At 48.0% G+C, this 18,468-nt stretch overlaps 1 long non-coding RNA gene across 1 annotated transcript; it reads right to left on the bottom strand.

Moving 5' to 3' along the window:
* Positions 1-17,838: 17,838 nt before the first annotated feature.
* Positions 17,839-18,253, bottom strand: LOC309845052. Its single transcript, XR_014301003.1, has 2 exons — positions 18,167-18,253; positions 17,839-18,050 (listed from the first exon to the last, which is right to left on the bottom strand). It is a non-coding gene; the product is annotated as an uncharacterized lncRNA (long non-coding RNA).
* Between the last annotated feature and the right edge of the window lie 215 nt (positions 18,254-18,468).

Raw genomic sequence — 18,468 nt, 5'->3', positions numbered from 1 at the left:
AAGATGTATCAGTTGTATGTAGATTTTCAATTTGGGGCATAAAATGACATATGATATTATTTTCAAATTTTTACTGTCTTGAATTTTTCATGAACCTTTTAAGAGGACAATTACATACACATATATTTTGTTTTATTTTTCATAATTAGGTTTTGCATGAATCTTAATATATTTAGTCTGACAGAGCTAGATTTTTGTTTCATTGATAGACCCTTTATCTGGCTGGTTTTAACATAGCGTAACTATTTTTTAAGTATTTCACACTCACTACATTCTTTTGTTTTACTTAGTTGCCAGTTTTCTTATTTCTTAAAAGAAAATGCTTACTGTATTTTGATTTCTAGTAAACTACATCACAGCAAAGAAGATGACCTACATCTAAGCAACTTTTTGTTATTTATCCAAGTGCTATTTGAACAAAAGATAGGGAAAATATTATTAATGTTCACCAGAATAAAAGTAACATATACACTCTCATTCTGTAAGGTACCAAGTCTCATACGTACACACACACACACACACACACACACACACACGGTAACATTATTCTTGGAACTTAGCACTGAGTTATGAGCCTCCTGGCTGCTCATCAAATGTATTGAGCACTCCTGGTGTAGAAGATACTGTGCTAGACACCAGCTGGGACTACTTTTGAAGCTTCTTTTTGAAAGTGGGTACTATTTGTTACCAGGTGGTTTATGAGAGTGTTTCCCAAAACACATGTAAATAATAAGAAAAAATCAAAGTTTTGGAATCAATGGGGAACACAAATCTGAAATTAAAAACTATTTTGAAGTAGAAAGAGTTAAAAAAAATTGGGTGGATCCAAATCCATCGGATGTGTCCAAGCCTATGTCACTTGTAATTAATTGTGTTTCAATTAGGAAATATTGAGAATGAATGAATCAAGCATTTTCTTTTAAGAAATAAGAAAACTGGCAACTAAGTAAAACAAGAAGAAATTAATGAAGCTGAAATAGGGAAATAATAGAGATAACCAACAGAATCAAACACTGAATCATTACAGAGATCAATAACACTGACACTACTCCGTCCAGGCTAACCTGATCTTAGAGAGGAGACAAGATTGCCAACTAAATACTAATTATACACTGTATATACTAATATATCCCATGCATGTTAAAAGGATAACACAGGAACACTTTGAGTCAACTTTGTGCCCACAGATTTAACAATTAAGGTGAAACAGACTAATTCCTTAAGAGATACAAACTACCAAAATCATACAAAAAGAAATAAATAGTATGTATAGGTCTATATTCACTAAAGAAACTGAATCAGTCACTGATAATGTCTCCCGAGATCACTCAAAACCCCAAAACAACCCCATAGAGCTTAAAGGGCTTGTTTCCACCACACTCAAAAGACACTTAAAATTCAGCAGTAAGAAAAAAAAATCAACCTAATTAAAAAAAAACAAGCAAAAGACCTTAACAGATACCTCACCAAAAAGGATAGAAAGATGGCAAGTAGCATATGAGAAGATGTGTAACATTAGTTGTCATTAGATAACTGAAATTTAAAACAAAAATGAGATGCCATTACACAGCTATTACAATGGCCAAAATCCAGAATGCTGACAAAACCTAACGTCCATGAGATGTGGAGCAACAGAGGCTCTCATTCACCGCCCATAGGGATACGAAACAGTGTAGCCACTTTGCAAGATGGTTTGGAATTTTCTTACAAGGCTAAGCATACTCTTCTCATATGATCTGGTGATTGTGCCTCTTGGTATTCAGCCAAGTAAACTGGAAATTTTATCCACACAAAGACCTCCACCTGGATATTTATAACAGCTCCATTCATAAACACCAAAACTTGGAAGCTACAAGATATCTTTTATTTATTTTTTTTAATTTTAATTTAATTAATTAACATATAGTGTGTGATTAGTTTCAGAGGTAGAGGTCAGTGATTCATCAATTGCTACAACACCCAGCACTCATTCCATCACATGCTCTCCCTAATGTCCATCACCCAGTGACGCCAGCCCCCATCTGCCTCCCCTCCAGCAGCCCTCAGTTTGTGTCCTGTGATTAACAGCCTCTTATGCTTGTCTCCCTCTCTGGTTTTATCTTATTTTATTTTCCCTTCCTTTCCCTCTGCTCCTCTGTTTTGTTTCTTTAATTCCACATAGCAGTGAAATCATACAATCATTATCTTTCACTCAGCATAATACCCTCTAGTTCCAACCACATCATTGCAAATGGCAAGACTTCATTTCTTTTGACAGCTGCGTAGTATTCCATTGTGTATACATTCTGCATCTTCTTTACCCAACCAAGATATCTTCCAATAGGTGAATGTGTAAGTGCACTGTCGTCCACCCAGATAACAGAACATTATCCAGTGCTAAAGAGAAACAAGGTAGTAAGCCATAAAAAGATGGGAAGGAACCTTGAGTGCATATTTCTAGGCCAGTTTGAAAAAGCTACACTGTAAAATGTCAATTATGTGACATTCTGGATAATGCAAAATTTTAGTAGTAATGAAAAAGTCAGTGCTTCCCAGGGATTTTGTGGGGTGGGGACAGTAAGGATACCAAACTGATGAAGTACGATATGTTCCCCAGGGTGGTGGCATGACCATGACACTGTCACAGTGGGTTCTGTGGACACATCGATCGTTCCAGCCCACATACTTAACATTGAAGTGAGCAAGTGTAAAGAGGTCGCTGGAGATGAGTGGCTGGCATACAGACTGTGACAACACAACCCCATTATTCTACAGGTAGAACGACCTCACTTGAAGAGGAGAGGAAGAGGCGCCGACCTAACTTTGGAAATGAAGTCTGTGAGACTAAAACCAGGGAGGGTTTCTAAGCACTGTCCTGTAATTGGTAATTTTGTCTCCTGGGGGAATGGTTCCCAGCGTGACACCCCATCCAGGTATACAGGACGGGAAGGAAATGCGCAGGTTTCTTACGGTTAGAGAAGAGAGTTTACAGAAAAGTGAGAGGAGCAGGCTGGATGACCGCATGGTTCAGAACTGGAGACGCATTGTGAACTCGTTTCAGATCGATGTAGATACAGACGGAAACACAGATGTGTTTACAGATAGGTGTATGCGTGGGTTAGTATGCATTCAACTCCTTCCTTGCATTTTCAGCCAAAATGATGTGTCACCACCAATGAGCACACCTACTGCTGAGATCTTAGCCTCCAATGCTGGTCTCCAACTCAAGGAGCCAGGGCTTCCTGGAGACGTGGCTCATTCTCAGACCGGGGTAGGAAAGGTACAAGATGAGCCTGCTGCTCCTGTCTCGTAGTGCCAGAAAACAAGGAAGGGCTGAAAACAAACCCACAAACAAAACATCTAAAAGACCCGTAATGATGTATGTCAAAGGGACAGAAAACCTACCTGAGAAAAGCAGTCATGGCTGATGCCTGAACAACCAATTTTAAAAAAAGCAATACAGAATTATAAGCGAAAGTGTAAGAACAACGTCCACGTGTCCATACTGATATTTGAGGCATACACGCATGTATACGTGACTGGGGAGAAGACACAAACGTCCCATGCAGAAAAAACGTAAGTAACTTAATGTAGATTTTGTGCATTCAAGGAGAGAGAATGCCCCTCCACTCCTACGTGTGTTCTGTGCCCAGTGATTTCCTTCCAAAGAGCTCAGCCTGGAAAGGGAGGAGAAGGAGCATCTTCTAAAGCCTACTGGCCAAGGTCAATGGTAACACTGACGTGTTGGCGATGTTGGCATAACATCCCCTTAATAGCATGTGAAGAAAACATCCCTTCACATCTGGGGTCTCCCACCTTAACAACCATTAGTTATCTGAGGGACACACAGACAAGTTCCAGTAGAGGGTCATCCTACAAAACTCCCGGCTGCGCTTGTGAAAGCCATCAAGGTCATCCAAAACGAGGGACGTCTGAGAAACTGTCCTAGCCAAGAGGAGCCCAAGGAGAGAACACCTGAATATAACATGGTGTCCCGGATGGGATCAGGGGAGAGGAAAACAATGGCATTTGGTAAAAAAAAAAACAAAAAAAACAAAACCTCAGAAAACCTGAATTATCTGTGGTTGTAGGTACAGTGAAGCCAGAGCATCGCTACGTGTGCTTTTGTTGTAAGGAACGTTCGGTGGGAATGAGAGATGTTCGTGAACAGGACGCATTTGAGTTGAGAAAGTAGCTTGAAAGAGGGAGAGCTGATAGCAGAGGAGGGGAAGTTGCAGCCAGACGACAGTTCTGGCAGCCTTGCTGGGGGGCAGGTGAAGGGCCAGGCAAGGACCCCCACCCTGCCCAGCCCAGCCAGCCCCGCCCTGAGCAAAGACAGAGGTCCAGCCACGGCAGGAGACCATTATGGATCTTGGCCTCCCAGGACAAGGCATGCAGAGTTTCAGAGTGCGGGCAGGCTTGCATTTGTGTTCTGGAAAGGTCACCTGGGATGTTTCTGAGAAGGCAAGTGGAGGGCTCAGATCTCTCCATTCCTTTCCTTTCTTTGCTGTCCTTTATCCCTGCCATCAGGGGACCATCCGGGCTCCCTCTGTGACTCCCCCTTTGGACGGCAATGTGGAGGGGACCCCCCCCCTTATCCCAACTCCACCCCATCCTTCAGGCTTGAAAACCAGAAGGCTATTGTGTAGAAGCCACAGGGAGATCTTAGAAGGAGGCTGAAAGCCTCCTTTCTTCTCTGACACTTTCTCCTCGGGCCATTACGCGGCCGCTCAACCAAGCTGGCTAATTACCTGGAGCCTTGGAAGGCGGCTTTGCACCTTCCCTCCTTCAGACGCAATGTTCCAGTAATTAGTAACCAATTAGGGCTCCCCTCCCGCAATAGGCCGGTCCTTCTTTGTGAGCTTTTCTCCCACTAACACCGTGCTGACGGGCAACTGAGTCATACCTTTCTCCAGATTGCCAAAAGCTGCACACTCGACCAAGCGGGGGAGGGGAGAAGCTGGAGACTGGCACAGGGTGATAGGTAATGAGATAATTATCCCTCCGGGAAGTACATCTTGGGATTTGCATTCGAAATGAAGAGATTTGGCTAGAGGAATGCTGATCTCAGGTAAGTGTTGATTTTAATTTAAGAAGCAGCTCTTGGATTTAGTCATCCTGACTTACAGACCTCCCCAAAGCCTTTTCTCTTAAAACTAACCTCCAGCCCATCCCCAGAGGCAATGTCCGAAAACATCATGCGGCCACGAGAAAGGGGTCCCTTCGCTTTCGGGATAACACGCCAGGCGTCCAAGGCCTTCCACCACACGGTCTCATCCTGTGTGTCAGGTCTCATCTCTGCCGACAGCTTCATGGTTGTAAATGCCCGTCACAGTGCCGGGGACTGTCTGCAGGTGAATCCGTGTTCCCTTCTTTCCAAACAGCACCCTGGCGCTCGGGGCAAGCCCTGGTGTCATGCTCCACTGCTCATGCCTCTTGCCCATGGCTAGTGCACCTGCAGGTCCCGTTGACTCTGCTCCGCACCCACCACCACCCTCGCTGGTGACCCTCTGTCCCTGGCTCCACACAGGCCGGGCGTGCAGGGACCACCGTGATAACCACAACTGAGTTCCCCCCCCCACACACAACAACCACTGCTCCCCTGCAACCCGCGGGGCCCTCCACTCCTCAGCCCAGACCATGGCTCCCCACTGCGCTTACGGCTCAGCCCGTGTTGACCACGTCCGGCAGGACCCGCCTCTGCTTTCTCGGGCGACTTGCTCCTCTATCCCCCCTTCCTTCTGCTTCTCAAGCACGTTCTTTGGGTTCTGGTACAAGAGTGAGCACTAGGGCCTGGAGCAGCCGTGTCTTCTGTGGGTCTCCCTCCACACACCCCATGAACAGGAGGGTTTGGAGGTGGGGACACAGTCTCCTGATCACAGCGGACATATAATATCATACTAGTCTCACAGACACAACGCAGGGATTCCGCCCCCACAATCCCCGACATTACACCGTGCTCGCCGTGCTGAGGGGAGCCGCCATCTATCAGCACATGCTATGACGTCATTATTGCTGCTTTACCTCCTAATCCCCTCATCTGCTTCCCCCTTCCCCCAACCCACCCCCCACCTTTCAGCAAATCATCCGGGACGTCTTTGGTGTGGTTCTCCCAAGACGCTGGCTGCTTGAAATCCATTGAGCTTCTTGAGTCCGTGACTTTGCCATTTTCATCAAACTCAGAAACATCTGTCCATCATTTACTGAAATATCTTTCCTGTCTCATCATACTCGAAGATTCCCAGTAACACATGTCAGGCTGTCTGTCCCATGGCTTACAGAGACTCTGCTGATTTTTAAAAATCACTTTAAAATTTTGTGTTTTCTATTGTCTCCAAGCTCACTAGTCTCGTCCCCCCTGAAATATTTACTATACCATTAATTCCACCATTGCATTTTCATCCTGGATGTATTAATTTTCATCTTCGGAAGCTTGATTCTTAAAATACTTCCCATTCCTCTACTTGCTCCGTAATTCCTATAGTTTTTGAAAGCGTAAACTGTGTTATAGCAGCTGTTTTTACTTCCTTGTCTGATAATCCTAACAACTGGGACAGTTCTGAGTTGGTTTACACTGATTGATTTCTGTTCCTAAAATTGGCCAGATTTTTCTATTCTCCCCTCGCCCCCCCCCCCCCGTTTCTCTCCTGGAACTGTTTGACTGAATACCACACATTGTGAATTTTCCTTTTCTGGTGCTGGGTATTTCTGTATTTCTTTAAATATCCTTGAGCTTTGTTCTGGAATTCATTAGGTTGCTTGGAAAGAGCCTGAACCTTTGCAGACTGACCTTTAATATTCATCAGGCAGAAGTTTGAATATCCAAAGCCCTCACCCTAGTGCTGATGACTCCCCAGGGCCGAGGCTAGACCCTTCTGAGCTCCCAACAGGGTTCCGGGTAAAGCATTTTCCATTCCGGTTTCCATTCTGGTCGGCACGGGCACCCCTTGGCCCATGTCAGCCAGTGTCAGGGAAGGCTGCGTCCCTTCCCTCCCCAGACTCTCTTCCTGACCCTCGGCATCTCCCCTGTCTCTGAGCTCCATCCAGTCCCATGGCCCTGAGCCCAGCTGGGGCGGAGTGGGCGCAGAGAGAACCCTCCTCAGATCCCCTACAGTCTACCACCATGCACGCCCCTCCTCTGGCATATTGTTTCCTAAAATCTCCAGCGCTCTGGTGTCCTCCGCCTCTTAGTTTCCTCTGCGGGGCTCAGGGGATCTGGCAAGTGTGCCTGAGCTCATTCCTGGAGATGAGACCCAAGAACGATGTTGTTTCAAATCATTTTTTTTTTTTTTCCTCTCATTTTCTTAAGTTGTTCCAGGCAGGAAGGTAAATCTGGTCACTGCCCCTCGAGCCCGGCCTAAAGGGCAAGTCCCCCTTGCTTGCATTTTAGCGCAGGCTAACCATTTGGAAGAAGCGAAGATGACTCCCTAAATACCATTTTCACCAGATCTTTCCTAACATTTCCGAAAATCGAGGGCTCCATATGCTCTTCCGGTCGCCCCCCCCCCAAGGTCACTTCCTCTTCTGGGCTCCCTCAGCACGTGCTCTGCAGTGCGATTTCCACACTTTGCCCTGTGACCGTCGGCGAGGGCACAGGTCGTGTTCTCTTCATCTCTGTCACTTTCTTTCTATTTATTAACAGAGCTGCATTCTCCTACGTATTCTTGAGGGGCCAAGTAACGGAACGGACAGGAGCTCATGGGATGGTAGTCACCCAGGCACTGGCCGGCGTGAGGTGCAGACGCCAAGCCGGGACAGGGATGTGGGAGATTTGGGGAGAAAAGGCCCGGGAAGGGTTAAGGAGGAGGGTCCTGGTGTAGGTGAGGAGACAGAGCCTACAGGGGCCCATCTGATGCCTGGGATACCATAGAGAACGGAGTAGAAAGAGGTTCCAACAGATGTGAAATTTCCAAGCAAGACCTCTTCAGGCAGATGGGCCGCCCCCCAAGCCAATGCATCAGAGAGAAGTGGCCCAGGGTCCCACTCCTTGGTGCTCGGTCCCTGATGGGGCAGCCCAGGGAATGGCAGCCACCAGCCCCCGACCACAGCGGGTTTCCCCCAAGATGGTGTAAATCCACGGCAACCACAGATGGGTTGGAGGGCGGGTGGTGACGGTTGCCTGCTGCTGCGCCCCCGTGAGAGGACGCCATGACGCCATCAGCAGTTGGAGGCCCCGGGCTCCCCCAACCAACCCTCCCCACCCCCCATCCCAGGCCTGGGGAATCTTCTACTTTAGGTGCGCAGGCCTCCGAGCTGCATTCCAGCATGCGTTCTGCATCTGATGCGCAGGCACTGGGCCTCCCTGCTTATCCAAGAATCCCTTTACGAGCCTCTAGCTTGGAGGGCTGGAAGATGTAATCTGTTGCCTTTATTGTCTTGTAAAGAGGTTAATCTCTCCACCACAGCCAGGGGTTGCTTCTGGGGTTGATTTTGCTTCCCTGCTTGACATGCTGAAGAGCTTACCGGCCTGAGCCCCCATGCCATGCCTGCCAAGGTCGCTGCCTTCCTGGCCCGTCAGAGAGAGTGCGGGGAAGAAACTGCACACCAGCCCCTCGCTCCAGGCGTGCGTGCCGAGTCACGGGCGTGGAGGGCTGGGAGGGCCGCCAGACACCCGGCACCCCATGTCTGAGGTCTGCACAAACGTGCAGAACCTTAGGGCAACCGCCAAGCTGATCTGGGCTCTGACCTCCACACACAGAGCCTGCTCCTGAGGGGCTGGGGAAACATAGGTGATACGTGATATGCAGGCCAGATGCTGGGTCTTCCAGGTACTTTTTTTCTGCATCCAGCCGTAAACCAGCTCCGCTGTTCCCGCGTACACACTCTGCTCTCCTAGATCCACCGAGGAAGGGCCTGGAGCTTCGGGGCCGTTGGAAGACCAGCCGGCGAGGGGACAGCTCGGGCACCCCCATGTGCCTGTTCCCACTGTAGTTGGCGTCCGAGGCTTTTGCTTGTCTCATCAAGGGTGGAGATCTCTAGAATGGGCTCACTTCTTCAAGCCAGATGTGCCTCTACTCAGTGTCAATGTTTCAGTTTTTTTAAAGATTTTTTTCTTTATTTACAAGAGGGAGGAGGGGCAGAGGGAGAGGGACGAGTACAGGTGCCCTGCTGAGCACAGAGCCTGACGCAGGGATCGAGATCGAGATCTCAGATCACTGAGATCATGACCTGAGCCAAAACCAGGAGTCGGACAATTAACCGACTGAGCCACCCAGGCACCCCCAGTTCCACTTTTTTAAATCCAGAAAGAAGGTGAAGCGCATTGGTTCTTCATTAAGCACGTGCGCACGTTGGCTGGGAGGACTCTGAGCAGTCGGGCTGCAGGGGAGAGCACAGTCGAGGACACGAGAGGCGGTGCCCGCCGTCCGAGCTAATCCTTTCGTGTATCCTCTGACACCCTCTCCCACCCCGTCTCTCTAGGGTCCTGTGTGTGTCCAGTGAGCTGCACGACCCCACAAAGAAGTGCCGTCCAGAGTAATCCCCCCCGAGCCCGTGTCCCAGCAACCCATTCAGCCATGGAGCTGCGTGGGACATGAGCACTTTCAGGGGACTTACGGACACAGCTGGGGAATGGGGAAGGCAGAAAACAAAGGTGTGAGGGGAGAGGGAGAGGCGAGAGGTGGACGCCAGCTCTGCCGTCTGTGTGGGATGGTGGGGGCAGGCGTGTTGGGGGCCGTGGGCGGTGGGAAGGTGGGACGCCTGTCCTCCCCGGGCACCCACATTGCGGCCGTGCATCTTGTCCCTGACCTCCGGTCTTTCCCAAACTTTTGCTCCATCTTGCCCTTGTAAACCTATTTGTATAGACAGTGCGTTTGTACTGATTTTTAAATTTTGCATCTTGCTAAGCACCTCCCAACCCACCCATTCACGCTCCCCCTAAAGATCTGAAGCAAACAAGCTTTGGGGACAGAACTGCCCACATACGGTGTGGTGTAGGACAAGACTCCTTGTTTCTGGGCTGCAGAGAGAGCCGGGCACACGCCTCGGGGGCACACGCGGATCCCAGGGATCAGCCAGCGCTCGCTCTGCCTGGCACCCTGTAGCCATGGGGCAGGGCCAGCCAGACTCCGTTGGAAGGATTCCCCGGCGGAGAGCGAGTTCAGGCTGGAGGCTCAGCAGGAGGAGCCGAGGTCACGGTGCAGCTCCCCGGGTTGCCGGAACCGGGGTGCACCGTAGCCAGTTAGGCCCGGCAAGGATAGACCTTTCCAGGGCATGGCCTCACTTGTCACTTGGTCTTGGGCAGGTTACGTCACCTCCCTGCGACTCTTTTTACCTGTCCCAGGGGGGCTGGGGGAATAACTGTTAGCCCACGCGACGGCGGGAAGGTTAACACTTGCAACCCAGCCTGGGCCCACGTCTCAGACTCCTCCAACTCCGTCTCATGGAAAAAGGATGGACTCAGAGTCTGAAGGATTCTCGCTGGTCACTGACAGATGTTCTTTCTTTGGCCTCTTCATTTTCCAGTTTTCTTTTCTTTCTTTTTTTTTTTTTTAAGATTTTATTTATTTATTTATTTATTTATTTATTTAATTGATTGAGAGTGGGAGAATGAGAGGGGGAAGGTCAGAGGAGGAAGCAGGCTCGCTACTGAGCAGAGAGCCCGATGTGGGGCTCAAACCCAGGACCCTGAGATCATGACCTGAGCTGAAGGCAGACGCTTTAATGACTGAGCCACCTGAGGGCCCCTATTTCCCAGTTTTCTTATCTGCCAGATGGTGATCATCCCAGGAAGTTCTCAGGGATAAACCGAGGCAGGTCAGCAAAGATCCCCAGTGCCTCCTAAGGGTGGGTGGGGGTGGAGGGGCTCGTTTTGGGCACCGGATGTATTGCGCCACCTTGTGGTGAACCCTCGTGGAGGCCGCAGAGGGGCAGGGTCGGGGGATGGAGTTGTGGGTCTGGGTTCCCATGGCTTGAGAACGACCTAGCGTGAATATGAACTTGGGCCCACTGTGGTCGTGGTACCCGGATTTCTAGGGAGCAGAGTCCGCAGGTGCCCTGGGGCCGAAGACACCCGCCCCATGCCCCCTCCCGCTGTGGAGCCATGGTCCTTGCCCAGAACCGCAGACACAGGAATGGGCCACCACGCGGCCACGGCACACGCTCAGCCTTGAGCTCGCAGTGAGCAGGACAGAGCGGTTTGTTTTCCGCCGCTGCTGTGACAAAGCACGACAGACGCCATGGCTTACACACACTCCCGCCGTGCCCTGCAAGTGGGGAGTCGGGGCCGCTAGGCTCAGTGGGGCCTTCGCGTAGGGTCTCCCTGGCCAGTGCTATCGTGTGGGCCAGTGGCACCGCTTTCCAGAGGCTCCAGACATGGGTCCCCCTCCAGGCTCACTCATGCGAGCAGAGCACAGTTCCTTGTGGTCCGGGCACCGAATCCCCCTTCCCTTGCTGGCTGTCAGCCGGCGCCTGCTCTCAGCCTCTCTGTGCCTGCGTCGCGTGGTTTGGGGTCAAAGCCCGTGGTGGAGAATGGGCAGAGCTGTGTTCTCATCTCAGACCCATCCCTTCTGCCGGGCATTTCCTCCTCCTCTTCCCCAGGGAGCCGACGACGCTTGTCTGTTGCGAGGGCTGTGGGACTAGGTGAGGCTCGCCCAGAAAATCCGGGATCATCTGCCAGTTTGAAGGTGCATAACCTTGATTACATCTGCAGAGTCCCTGGGCATGCATGCAGACCCTTTGTAGGTTTTGGGGATCAGGGTGTGGGTTCCTAAGGGCGAGCTTTATTCTGTCTAGGTGGGGAGGGGAGGGTGACGACATACAGTCTGGCAGGATGAAACACCGTGTTCAGAGGAGAGGGTTAGACATGAGGAGGCTGATCCAGGCGGCAAGATGACATCACAGAACTGACTGAATTCCGCAGGGCTTAAGCAGGAATATGCACTTGCCAGGTTCTCCTGCAGACAAGGTGCCCACATCGACCCAGGCAGGCTTCAGAGCGTGCCTACATGGCCCCGCCCCCTTCCCAGTCCAGTGAGCACTTGCACACACACTGAGACACGCTTGAAATGGTCACTCCCATAGATCAAAGAGGAGATGATCCCATTAAGCGTTGGCTCAGAAACCCAGAACAGACGCTCTGACTCACGGACGCTCCTAAGGTGTCCCGAGTCACGGCCACCTGCCTCCCCTTGGAAAGGTCCGTGTGGGAATGCTCCTCGTCAGCAGGAGGACTGAGGTGATCTCATGGCACATGATGTCCTCCAGGGCTCAGCCCCTCCAAGGCCATGCGGGGTGGTCACTGCTCAGGAGGGTGTTCACGGGATGCGGAGCCACGCGGAGCTCCGGAGCTTACGGTCGTCTTCCCCGGGCACGTTCCTCAACCTTCTTGATGGCAGTTTCTTTTTTCACCTGGAAAAGGGAGTTTTAGATCTAGAAGATTATTACTCTATGTCCCCTATAAATGAATGCCATAAATTATTGATAAATGGCTTCAACATCTCATATTTTCTATTTTCCCGACTTCTCTCCTGGTTTGGTCCAGATTGTCCGGCACTGGGGAGGCAGTCAATGCAGCACTCAAAAGCATACGGTCAGCCCTTGACAGTGAAGAGTTGCCAGAGCCTCCCCACTGAGAAGACTCAACCAGGCAGGACAGGAGGCCCTGCAGGGTCCTGCCCGGAGAAGAGAAGATCCAGGAGTGACGGCTCGAACCTTCGGAGCCGGGTGACCATCCACCGACGTCCCCGCACAGTCGACCGCGTTCTGAGTCAACCTTCTACTCGGAATCCTGGGTCATTCCCAGGCATGCGATGGGAACTCTAGATCAGTCCACACAGGAACAAAACAGTCCCAGCCATTAGGTCAGCAGAGGCTTCTGCAATAGCCCAGAGCACACAGCAGTTCAGTCCCCAGACATCACCACTTGCTCTGTGAGGTGCTCAGGTCCCTGCGAGTGTGAGATGCTGGGCTTTAGACTCTGCGTTGTCTGCATGTGGTGACGGAACATTCGAATCCAGTGCGTGTGAGATCTAAAGTAATTGCTGTTAGTTCATAGAATGTGGAATAGTAATTAAATATGTCACTTGTGGGGCGCCCGGGTGGCTCAGTCTGTTGAACGTCTGACTCTTGATTTCAGCTCAGGTTATGATCTCAGGGTGGGGAGATCGAGCCCCACATTGGGCTTTGCGCTGGGCATGGCATCTGCTTGGGTTTCTCTCTTCTTTTTCCTCTGCCCTGCACGTGCCCTCTCTCTCTCCAAATAAATAAATAAATAAATAAAAATAGAATTACGTGACTTACTTTATTTCACTCACCTGGCACTTATTCCTCATCTATTTTCAAAAGAATTAAGAGAGATTATTGCCCTAAAATTAAAAACAAGACCAAGCACATAAGTAGTATGTAAATAGTAGTAAATAGTAAATAGTAGTAAATAGTAAGTAAGTAGTAAGTAGTAAATAGTAGTTCTTTTGCATTACTTAAGGTTACTGGAATTATTACTGGAGTAATTACTGGAATTATTTTCCTTGAGCCCTGACACGAAAGCACATTGGGTCACTCGGTTACCTGTTAGTTTATTAAAAAAAAAAAAAAATTCCCACGTATACGATTCCTCTTAAACTATTCAGAAGCAGCGTCACTTTCTGAAGTCCCTCAGCGGAAGTCCTACATAGTCTGTTTCCCTCCGTGAAGACAGTTTAACAGAGGTCGTTATACCCTTGAAACAAAATCCGACTGAGGAGAACCACTACTTCTAAAAATTGAAGAAAGAATGACTTTAGTGCTGTCTGAGAAGAAGAGGGCTTTGATGCTGATTTCTTGTGATTCGTCGACGTGAACGGATTCAGCATCTCCAGCTTCGGAGTGGACACAGGCGGCGGGGGTGGGTCAAGCCTGTGGTTTCGTCCCCGGCAGCCGTCTGTCACATCCTCGTTCCCGGAGTCACTGGCTGGCAAGTTGATCAAACACGCAATCCTCCCTCAGATTATTTTAATAATGTGCGAGTGTCGAGAAGTTTAAATATGCAGATGAGCTTTTTATTTTATTCTACAAGGGAAATCTTAATTTGAATATATTTAAAATCAGACTAGAATATAAGAGGGAGAGTTCCTGATGCCAGAATAGAAGATGGACCTAAAACAAAGGAAACAAATAATGACTTTGGGGATCCCCTGGAGTGCCCCAAAGTGGCAAAGTTTGGAGCAAATGTGAATGGAATCAGAAGGTTTTTGGACCTCCAGCCACACCTGAAGTGTGGGGTCCTGGGCAACTGGGGGTTGGGGGGGACGAGTCAGTTTTCTCCCCCAGGCCCGGGTCCCTTCTGCTCACCTGCTCAGCCCAGCCCTACGCAGGTGGGCATCTCCAGGCCATGCCCAGGGTACCTCGAGACCCAGCTAGCTTCCGGGGGCGGCGGTGGGGGTGGGGATCCAGTTGTCCAGCCAGAGCTGGCCCTCCGAGCTCACACACCCCCAAGGTCAGATTCCCAGCAACAGGAGCTGGTGGCACTAGAATTCTCTCAAACTGCAAAGACCTCACACGGAGCCCTGGCCAGCCTGGAAGCTCCAACACATCAAGGAAGCCACGAACACAAGTAGAGAGGATAAGGTGTGATCGTTGGTGCTCTGTGAGCCTCTTGCTCATGGTCCCAGTGGAAAGGGGAGCAGTCAGGTCCAGGGAGTGGGATGCCCCCGGCAGCCAGCGGCACTCACAATCCCATCCGACCAGACAGTGGCCTGCACCCCATGTCCTCCTGAGGGTGAGGGCACTGCTGGAGGTCCGAAGACTCAGTGCCCAGTCTGAACCCTGTCTGATCAGCGGGAGGACAGGATGCTGGCGCCTGGAGCCTGCAGGGGAGACTGCTGTGATCACCGTCTCTGGAAGGAGCTCAGGGCATCTCCTTGGGGCTTTCTTCCCCCCCTTCTCTGCGTTGCAAGCTGGACACAGAATTACCTGGGAAGGCCCGTTAGACTTGACTGGCTTCATCCGCAGAGACAGAAAGACAACATCCAATGAGTTATTGCAAATTTTTCAGTAAAATGTATGAAATATTCAGAGGCAGGCATGGCACACTCAGATTTGTAACCCGTTTAGTGTTTCCATTGTCATTTGCATCTATATTTTGTTTTTCAGATTTTTTTCCTTTTAATTCAACTAAGCAAATGTCGGGAGATACCCAGTCATCACTGGGGCTTCCTCGCTCAAGAGGTTAAAATAAGACAGCAAGTGGGACTCCTGGGTGGCCAGTGGGTTAAGTGTCATATTCACTCGTGAACCAGCTTGGGTGCCATCTCAGGGTCGTGGGATCGGCCCGTGCTGCGCTCCACGCTGAGCTCAGAGCCAGCTTGAGATTTGCTCCCTCTACCACCCCTCCTCCACCTGCAAGCACACACCGTCTCTCCCAGTCTTTCTAAAAAAATAAGATGCTTAATTTTCTATATTTCGCTCTTCAGAGTGAGAGACTTCTTAATGATTAATAATAATTGTTCATTATTTCTAACTACTGTAGCTTCATATAGGTCAGTGTAAGACAATTCGGCACCAAGAGGGTCAGGCCATTATGATTTCATTGTGGAATTTTAATAATGATATAAAATATTAGCCGCTTTATCACAGGTGATGCCTTATGTTACCTTCTGCTGTGTCTGCAATGAAAAGTCTCACCTCTCTCGTTCCTGCTTGAACCGGCTTGTGTCTATGACCATTTCGTTCTCTCCCTTTACAGAGAGTGCACCGTGAGGTACATTCCTATAATTCAAGGACCGAGGGGCACCTGGCTGTCTCAGGTGGAGGGGCAGATATCTCTTGATCTCAGGGAGGTGAGTTCAAGACCCACCTTGGGTGTAAAGCCTACCTAAGAAAAATAAAAATACAAAAAAATAAAATGCATGACATAACAATGACTTACTTCTCTTAAAAAAAAAAAAAAGAATATAACAACTGGTCAGATTACAACCTGTCTCTTTGTCCAGCAATAGTCAGTTTCATATCGACAGCTGACATTGGTTCCCAGGGCCACAAAAACTCTACAGCCAACACAGTGGTCGTTAAGGAAGAAAGTATTGGGCAGCTTTTGCTATTGAAAAGCTGTGGAATGTCTCAATTCAAAGAAAGTTCAGTATGTTTTTCCATTAAATGTTTAAACATTTAAAATTTGACTTAACCATAGCATTTCTTTCTAATTCACTTTTTACAGTCAATATTCTAGCTGGTCTTCATCATTATTGCAACTTCTGTGTAATATTCCATTTCTCCAGTTTACCGAAATTTTAAAACCTGATATAACTAAACTATGTTTTTTGCAAATATAAATAACACTATAGCTAATGTCTTTAGACATGAGGCTCTTTGCCTTTAGGGAAGTACCCCAGGGTAAGTTAATGATGGAGAAGATTAAGTTTGTTGAAAATATTCAACATACAAGGTAGTGGCTGGTGTGGGGAGGTTACCACAAAAGTAAGGAAATAACCGCAAATGTGAGCTCTCGGGACCCTCCCAGAAGATTTACGCTGTTGTAATGTTCCCATCTGTTTTAAGTTTGAAATTTTTTCCTACTTTCGATAATGTTCTCGATTTTGTTAGTGGCTACAAAAGTAAGTTTGATCTTCCTTCAGTTAACATCTGGTTCCTCATTGTTAAGAATTAAACTTTTTGAAGTGCTGTTTATTATAGAGATTTTTTATATGGTAATGATTGATAGTGATTTATAGTGGCCCACTGGGACTATGTGTGAACACCTTCTAATCTCGATAGATCCATTACAAAAACAAATCATTTGTGCTGGATTAAGCATGAGGCATTTCCGTCCATATTGTAATGATATCTCATGTGGAAATCTAAGTGTAAACATGACCACGGAGATACTGGTTTAATAAACAATTTCATTATACTTTCGAATGTGTCGTCAAAGAGAAACTGGGGGTAAATCCGGGCTGCAGGAGTTTATGAGAAAGTTACTGAAATCACAGTGTGAGCTGAGAGAACGTGACGAGCGAATCAGGGGCAATGTTTCGTACAAAGAAACATGGGGGTTAATAGTTCAAAGAATGAAGTTACATTTGGAAGTAAAGAGACAACCAAAATAAGGGTGAAAGTCTGCAGAGAGAATGGCACAGATAGTGCTAATACCTAATCTAAGTACTGTACTGAACCTAAAAAAGAAGTATTTTCTTGTAATATTCTATCCAACTACGAAGAAAGGATGAATGGCCTCAAAGAGGCAGATTCAGCAAGTAAACCATCAAGTAAACACGCTTGTCGATATTGCTACTGGTTTTCATCCTGAATTCCACGGATGTCTAAAGATATGTGAATGGGGGGAAGTGAGGTTTCATAGTTTTTATAAAATTTTTTAGATGATCTAGATCCAAAAGAAGAAGGTGGCAAGGAGGGTAGGAATTACTGATGTGATTCCATAACTAAGGGGGATTTTAACCAAGAGGTTCAACAAAGACTATCAAGATTATAAGACTCTAGAAAAAGGAGAATCCACAGACTTCTTCCCATCCCCCTTCTCCGTCAGGTTCTTACTAAAGCAAGACCCAGAAGGCTCCTGGCTCTCACACAGACCTGAGAACCACCTGCCGAAGCCGTTCTTTAGGCTCTGCTTTCAGCAGTGCACTCAACCTACCGATAATTGGCCAAGATCATGGATTCGTGTCAAGGCCAAACATATCTGTCCTCCGTGTCATCTGACAGTGTTGACAGCCCCCTGTCTAAAACTCTGTTCTGTTTTCCGCATCCTCTGTTTCTGTGGCTCAGTCCTTTGTCCACTTACTTCCACGTTTCCTTAAAAGGAACTTTGCATAACTGATCTTTCCTCCCTTCATACTTTATTCTCCTAAAATATATACATTGTTTTGTCATTATGATGTGTACCAACATTTAATTTCCAAAGTAAGGTAAAAGACAGACTCAGAACTGTATAAGAATAAACTTTATTTTTTTTTATTACAGCAGCTGAAGTCTCTCCATCATAGTCCCGTTTTCTCTCCTCCTGTTAGACTCGTTCCTTCTGTTAGACTCTCACACATGGTGGATTCCTTTACTTTTATCAACCGGTTGTAACTTGTCAGAAACTGTTGATGGTCCTCAGACACAGTTAAAAGGGAAACAGTGAGGGGCTTCACAAAATCCTGTGGGCGAACATGCCGTTTATGTGCCAGTGTTTAAATTATGTTAATATGCCAATATTAAATCAGTTTTGGGTTTCAGAGGAAGCAAATTCATGAGGTTCAATTGATATAGTTACCTTTTGTGGTGAGTGCCATGGAAGTTAACACAATGTTGCAGGCTTACGATGTGCTCCTTGGCAAGGAGGAGTGGGTGTAATATCAGAAAACAGTATCTGTCTTCTGCCTGTTGCTAAATGTAAGAATATGGAGTAAATGGTACAGAATTCTCATTCATAAAAACAAAAACAGATTTCCTAAAACGACACTTGACTCTCTATACAGGTTGAATGTTATCGAAAGCTCTTACCTTATGTTGAGGGGATGCTGGGATTATGGCTTTTGGGAATAGCTCTGAGAGTCAAATCAAATAATTAAATGT

This window comes from Mustela nivalis, assembly GCF_964662115.1.
Source record: "Mustela nivalis genome assembly, chromosome: 12".
Classification (NCBI taxonomy): Eukaryota; Metazoa; Chordata; class Mammalia; order Carnivora; family Mustelidae; genus Mustela; species Mustela nivalis.
Note: the sequence above shows the minus strand (reverse complement) of the source record. Positions and strands in the feature narration are given on the sequence as shown.